Source organism: Cynara cardunculus (genome assembly GCF_001531365.2).
Source record: "Cynara cardunculus var. scolymus isolate 2C chromosome LG 7, CcrdV1, whole genome shotgun sequence".
NCBI classification, from domain to species: domain Eukaryota; kingdom Viridiplantae; phylum Streptophyta; class Magnoliopsida; order Asterales; family Asteraceae; genus Cynara; species Cynara cardunculus.
The window spans coordinates 5840707-5848675 of record NC_037534.1 but is presented as its reverse complement, the minus strand read 5'-3'; positions in this window follow the sequence as shown (position 1 = coordinate 5848675).

Sequence of the window (7969 nt, the reverse complement as noted above, 5' to 3'; positions counted from 1 at the left end):
AAGTTAGAAAAATCTTTCAAAATCAACAAAAAGACTAAAAAAAAAAATCCCCAAAACGGTTGTGGAGTTGATTTAAAAACACATCAGACGACTTTACGAGCCTTTAATCTAACTTAAAAGTGCAATCGCTCGACAAAAATTATGAGCTCCTGCTCTAGCGTCGACGATATAAAGGTTAATAACACACATTACACCATAGTTTTACCTCCTCTTTTTTAAATATTTCATGTATATTGTCCTTGAGTTCTAATTGAATAATAAATTTTATCCTATTGTTTTCTTTTTCCTTTTTTGTTTGTTTAAATACTAATTAGATCTCGCTACATACGGTCTAACTAGAGGAATGGACGTAATTGATACGAGAGCTCCGTTAAGTGTTTCGGTCGGTGGAGCGACTCTCAGACGAATTTTCAAGGATTAAATTTTTCATATACAATTTTTTTTTTAATTTCATTTTGTTACAAATTGAATATTAACTTTTCAACATTGATTATTTAATTTGTATTACATATTTGATTAGATTTATGTACATATAAATAATAAGGCTTAATTAATATGTAATTCATTTTATAAGTTATAGTTAGAGAAAAATGTTTAGCATAGTTGCACACAAGCAATTATATGGCGAGTCGATTATCTTGCGATCTAATTTTCGACATTCTCGTAATTTTGGATTACTAGAATTTTCCGTACTCTTGAAGTTTTTGTATTCTCGAAATTTTCTCGACGATGATATGACATCAGAATGCTAACAATATTAGGGTTCCATCATAGTGGGACTCCAACAATATACTAATTTATGCATCTGAAAAGATGACTTATCTCTCTGAATACAATTCAACAGAACTTTGAAATCATATATCCTTCTCTTGGCTGGTTGTGTGCCATTAATTACCATGCAAAATCTGAACCCACCGTTCCTCTTTTGGTCGTTGTATTTTGCAGATTAAGGAGGACTTCAGTAAGTCAGTAACTGATCTTGTGAAGAACCTTCAACAACAAGAAGCTGTATGAACTTTGAGTATGACATGCAACTTCAAGTTCAAACATCCACCTGAAGATTAAAGTCAGTATGTTTCAGTTCTCGATCCATTTTGTTCTTCAGAAGGAGGAAAGTAAAAAAAACTACTCAGGAAGAAGCATAACAACCCCATCTTTCTGCATGGGTTTTCTTGTTGGTCTTTCACATGGTTGACCATGGTTTTTTACCCTTGTGATGTATAACAAACCACCATTTTTTTTCCCTTTTCTGTCAACTTCTGTTGGATGCTCTAAATATAAAACTCCTGTTCAGGTTTTGCTGTGGATTTGGGTGAGATTTCATGGCCTTTGTTAATCTGTACTTGTGCAAGTACAGATGGGCAGATGGAAGAATCTCTACCTTCTCTTTTGGGTTTGAGGTATATTTGTCTGGGGCTTTCAATTCTTTAATGTAAACTATTAAAATCCTCCTTGATCCCAATTGATTCTGGTGGCGATTTTATTCTCCAAATCCAAATACTATATCACCTGGTTTGTTGTTGATAAAAAGGACCAGCTCAACCACAAGGGTGATGCCTGATTGGTTTGAGCTTGGTTCTAAAGATTAAAAGTACTGGGAGATCTCAGATTCAAATTCAAAGAGGAATAAAAATCCCCTTGTGGCCACGGAGGTTCAAATGCGGTGACTCCGGGCTATCTGCAAAGCAGGTGGTCGTCCTGAGATTAGTCGGCTCACATAGCGGGTTGGATATCCAAATTAATTAAAAAAAAAACAAGAAATAACATATGGAAATCTTTAAATTTAAAAAAATCATTAAAAAAAAAAAAAAAAAAAAAAGAGGACCAGCTCATAGTTAAATGGAGTATTAAGAATAAGAATTTTCCTTTTCTGGTTTGCTCAATTCCCTGTGTTTTTAGCATATGGACATATTTGATATCATTATTCTTGTTTCTGCTAAGTTAACCTAAGAACTTAATATAACAATAATGTATTGTTTGCATTGCAATTCGTCTGTTTGTGATGCATGTGAACAGAGTTGTTTCTTAGTATGTTAAATATGAGATTTTGAATAGGGCCCCCGAAATTTTGGGGTCAAAATTTACATGTGTTTAGGGTTCTTTTTTTTGACCTGTGTAAAACTATAGCCGAATTTATTTAGCCTCAAACCATTAATTGTTTGGTTTTATGTTCAAATCATTAATGGTTTAGGTTTAGTTTCAGATTGTTAATCGTTTTAGGTTTAGCCAATTTTTGTTCTTAACATATATTCTCTGTTATTTCATTTATGCAATTCAATCAAAAGTTTTGGATGTAGCAGAACCTCCAAAAAGATTGGAACTTCCATGCATGCGAAGCAAATCCAAGTTTTTAGCCCATTTTTTCCTTTGTAAACCTTAATATTTATATTCTGATTTTATATATTAATGTGGTAAATTATAAATTTCATCGCTCTAGTCATTGAAAATTTTGGATTAGGTCCCCTGTACGAAATAGTTACAAGTATGGTCATCATGATTTCATTTTTGTTATGAATTGTGTTCCTCAATTTAACTCCACTAACCATTGTCGGTTAAGACAAGGATACTATTGTCACTTTACTTTTTTCCTTTAAAAACTTAAAAATAATATTATATATCTATATCTATATCATATTATAAAACATTTGACAAAAATTCTTAAAAATCATTCTTTATGCATGAAGTACTGTTTATCAATGCATATTACTTAAAATTTAAGATTACAAGTAAATTGTGTGTAGGTACAACATATTAAAACTCCATTTTTTAATTCGTATAATGAAATATAGGATAAACATCTCATTTTAAATAAAAAATCTAAAATATAATTAGGATAATCATTGAGTTTTAACATAATTATTATCTTTATAAAAATTATATTGTTATGTCAAAAATAAATTACTTCGTTATTAGATCTAAATTAAGTTATAATAAAAAGTTGAATTAAAGAAATTGTATAAAAAAGAGAACTTTTAAATAGTTAATTTTATATTAATATCGATATATATTTTTTTCAAAATTTTATGATATCTTCAAATTTATTTTTATTCAAAAGTAAAAACAATATCTTTCTTAAAACCACATAAATCGTATTATATTAACATAGACAAAAAACAAAACGATTTCTGGTGTGTTTGAGATTGCTTATTTGAAACAACTTATGTTTTTCCACAAAAACACTTATCAACTTATTATAAGTCAAAAGAGTTTAACTTATTCAAAAACTCCTTATTACCGGTTTGGCACCGGTATAAGTTGTTTATCCAAACACTCAAAAGTGCTTATTACCGGTGCTACATCGGAATAAGTCAATAAGTTATTTTTATACGCAATCCCAAACTCCCCCGAAATACTAAAATGAAGATGTATCTCGCTACATTGCGTAATTACCATTCTAGTGTATATATAATGTGTTTATATCGCCGACTCAACACCCCACCGGCCGAATCCCTTCCTCCGATGATGTGCATAATATCACGCCGAATCCCTTCTTTGATGATGTGCATAATATCACGGTGTCTCCTTGAAGAAATGATCCTCGCCAGCGACACTCACCGGCACCGTCCATCTTCTCTGGCACCATCCTCACCTTCTTCCTCCCCATACACTCCCTTCTCTCTTCCTTTGCTCTCTCCGATCCTGCCACCAGACAACTTCATTATCATCACCAAAAACCCCATACACAGACCTAGTTATCTGATTCACATAACTAGGTCAGGATCATTAAGTGGTTAGTGTTTAGATCGTCACCTCCTTCTGATTGATTCGTATGTTACATAACAAGTACGCTTACGGTACAAATTTAAAACACAATCACTTTTACCCACAAATTTATAGGTTGTTTCCTCCTTTGATCTTCATCAAGATTTGTGTTCTTGGCAATTGTGTGATTGACCATGTGTATTTACCCTTGTGACATGCAAAGAAACCGACATATTTGTCCTTCTTAACTTCTATTTGATGCCATTTCATGGAGGGTCACTGTAGATTTGCAGTGGATTTCATACACCTTGTTAATTTGTAGTTAATAAAATACAGATTGGCAGCTGCATTCATTTAATGAAAGATCATGAAGGATCTTCTTGACTTTGAGGAATATTTCTTGAGGCTTTGTTTAATGTAAACTAACCTATAAAATGGCTCCTAGCTGCTATTGATCCTAGTGAACGATTTTATCTCAATTTACGAGAGCCCCGAATCCAATACTATATCACTTTGGTTGGTTGTAGATGATAAGGACCAGCTCATAATTGAAGCCAACTTGGTCAATTGAACTTTAAAAATCTGAAAGTGGGAGTTCTCTTTACAATACATAATTATTTGTTTTGTTTTTTTCTTACGAAATAAAGAATTCTATTAAATATGACCTCATACGTACGGTATCGATGCGTTTGACGAAGATTCCAAATACACTGATATTACTGATTCGTACACGCCCCAGCCTTTACCTTCTTGAAGCCACATCCTTAGAACCATTTTAAATTCGAAATTCCTCGTTGCAAGATATTGCACACGTCGTCGTGTGTTATCGTTTAGGAAGTTTTAAATTTCCAAATGAATTAAATTTAGTTGCTCTAATACAATATCGATTACGATGTCTATTTTTAACACATCTATTCGGTTTGCTTACATGTCAATATATTCATTCAAGCTTATATACACTTCTACATATACAAAGCTATAATTCACTTTTTGTTTCCCTATAATTTTTCTTTAGTTAAGGTGTTCACAATTTTAAAGCTCTATTGCACTTGGCCCTTAACAAGATTTGTTCCGTTTATCTATGTTATTAATCTTTTTTTTTGTTGTATCTTTCAAACATGACGTTTTAAATAATTCAGATATCGCGAATGATATGAACTACTCGTCCATTCCTAAACCAAATGACTTTAGCGAGTTGGGCAGCAAGCACCCCTCCGACTTACTTTCCCAAACTAATGGTTCGATCCTAAATGACGTAAGTGGCTGACTAAGATAGTTGTGGAACGTTTGTTTTAGCATGAACTTGATTGTAAAATATATTTTAATTGTGTAGAGAAGGAGAGTGTTAAGAGTGTCGAAGTTTGAGGATGCTAGTAAGTCAGGCAGTATGTTCTATATTTAGAAGTGAAATATGTGCTATGCTTATATTTCGTAAAACGTGCGGAGATATTTATTACGCAAATGCATACAGTTTTTCTGCAAACTTCTACGGTAGGTCTTCAATCGTTGCACTACACAAACCAACAATCTAAATCAAGTCATCTGTATGGTTGGCATGCATGCGGACACCCTAAGAGTTGGCTATCAGTTTTAGTACAAAGGATTGCTTTGTTCAACTTTTCATAACTCTCGCCTCATTATTCTCTCACGAAATATACAGCATCTTTTGAGCGCTTTACGAATTACAAAATCAATATACTATTTCAGAGAAAACCATATCATTAATGTAATCATTGATAACTCATGTTATATTGGTAGTGATGTGATTCATGTTAGTGGTCCATGAGCTTTTGTAAAAATCGATGAGTATAATTATCAGTATCTTACAAAAGTTTATTCTACTATAAGAAAATCTATCATAGATTGGTTTGTTTCAAGGTCATCTTTGAAAAGGTGGATCTTCATGTCTTGAGATCGTCTGCACTGAAGTTTGAACATCGGGTCAAGATTCCATCCACCTTAACCTGTTCCAGAAGATCATACATCATTTCCATTGATTTCGCTCAATTATATATAGGGAAGGGTTCAAACGAGAATGCACATGTTTTATTAAAATACTATAACACTTCTGGGCCTCCAAATTAATTTACACAAAATAAAAATTAAAATAGATTAATATTTATCAACAATTTTCTGTTATCTTAAATTTGATTTTATCCCTTAATTAAATCACTACTTGATGATGTTCTTTAATCTTCAAAAGCTTCACGGGAGACACGATGTCCAATTGCAGCTTAATCTTAGCTTGAGGTCAGGATTTCATCAACGGATTTTTCTAAAGGATTTGCCATAATTTTTTGAAAAAATTAATTATAAATTAAATTTTGTGGCGGATTTGTGGTAGAATATTAATTTATTTATCAATAAGAAAATCCGCTACAAAATTTGGACTCGGTCGTTGTGCTGTCTCGATATTCATATGTACATGGTTTGATACAGTTAACAACGTCCGAATTAACACAAAACATAATCTTGTGGATGTCAAACACGGATCAAGGCTTCGTTCAAACGACCAATTTATCCTAGTATCACAAGCTGAACAAGTTTATTATATATCATATCCATCTAACTCATTGGAAAATTAGTCGTCTGTGGTGAAGACGAAGCTAAGAGGGGTCTATGACTTAGCGTTGTGTGCATCGATAAAAATGTGGATATGAAACAATTTTTTCAAGAAAATGATAAAATAACATCCATAGGTAGAAATGATGCGATAATGATATGATTTTACTATGATAATAATGTGATAATGTTTTGATAAATCGAAGACTTCTTATGATGTGATTTTACTGTAATAATAATGTGATAATGTTTTAAGAAATCAAGACTTTTTATAATTATTTTGTTGTGGTAACGATGTGATAATCGAAAACCAGTGATGATCACCTCCACAATCATCACTCTCTATTCATTATGTAATTTTGTTATGATAATGATTTAAAACTTTGTGATAGGTGAGTATATTATCCCTACATGATTTTTGGGATAACGATATCACCAACATAACGGATAAATACGAAATCATATGATTATCTTTAACCATTTTCTTTTAAATTTAACTATGAGTTAAATAATTTGGAGTTCCATAAGTATTCTCGCATTTTCGTAAAATATGAGTGTTGTCGTTTGAACTCCTCTCTCTATATATATGTTATTTTAAGAAAGCATAATATATATATATATATATATATATATATATACACGTAACTTTTATATTGTTTTACTATTTTCTGTTTAATTTGTTTTAAACTTTTGATTATAAATTATCTATCCGTTAAATTTATGTTTTACATCAAATGCAATTTAGTCACATGTAAAATTAATTCGTATGATAATTGAGTTAAAAAGATGCCAAGATCGACCGAGAGATATATAAAATAAAATAACTACAGATACAACGAATATGAATCCAAAGATACATCAATACGAACAGTGGTGGACACAATAGCAAAAAAGAGGGGGGAAGGGACCCAGTCAAAACTCAAAAAAAAATCTTAGGTTAAAATTTAAATTTTACATGATTTAAATTATATTTTTCCACGGGCCCCCAACCCCAATCGAAACCGTTACTCTAACCCAAAAATCTATTGAAATCAATAAAAAAAAACCAAAAAAATTATTCGAAATCGACAAAAACACTAAAAAATCATTCGAAATCAGCCAAAAAACTTTAAAAATCTCTCTAAACGTTGTAATTAGGTTAAAAACACATCGCACAATTTTGTGGACCTTTAGTCTATCTTAAAGATGACCCTACTAGACAAAAATCTTGGATCCGCCACTGATACGAATAAAAAATCAATCCCAAGAACGTCAAGGTGTCGAGGATATACATATATATACCTCTCGTGTGAAATAATTAATAACATTAAATACTAATTATGGTGTATTTTTCATATTTCTAGTACTTAATTTTTTTAAGAAGTCAACTGACCTAATCAATTGCTTGCGCCTGCCTTTATGTAAGCTAATCTTCTTCCCGATCTTGCGGATAGGTTTTGTAATTAGTGGCCCAGAATTTCTAGAAACAGACTCAATTTAATATTTATGTATTTTACAATTATGTTTGACAAATTAGTTGATAAGCTAGTTGGTGACTGATGAATAAATCGTGTTTGACAAAACTAGCTGATAAAAATGTAAAATGACAAAAAAAATCTTATCTTAATTAATTATAATGTTTCAAAGTATAATTGAAACAAATCTCTAATAATATAATATATTAACTAATATATATATATATATATATATATATATATATTATAAA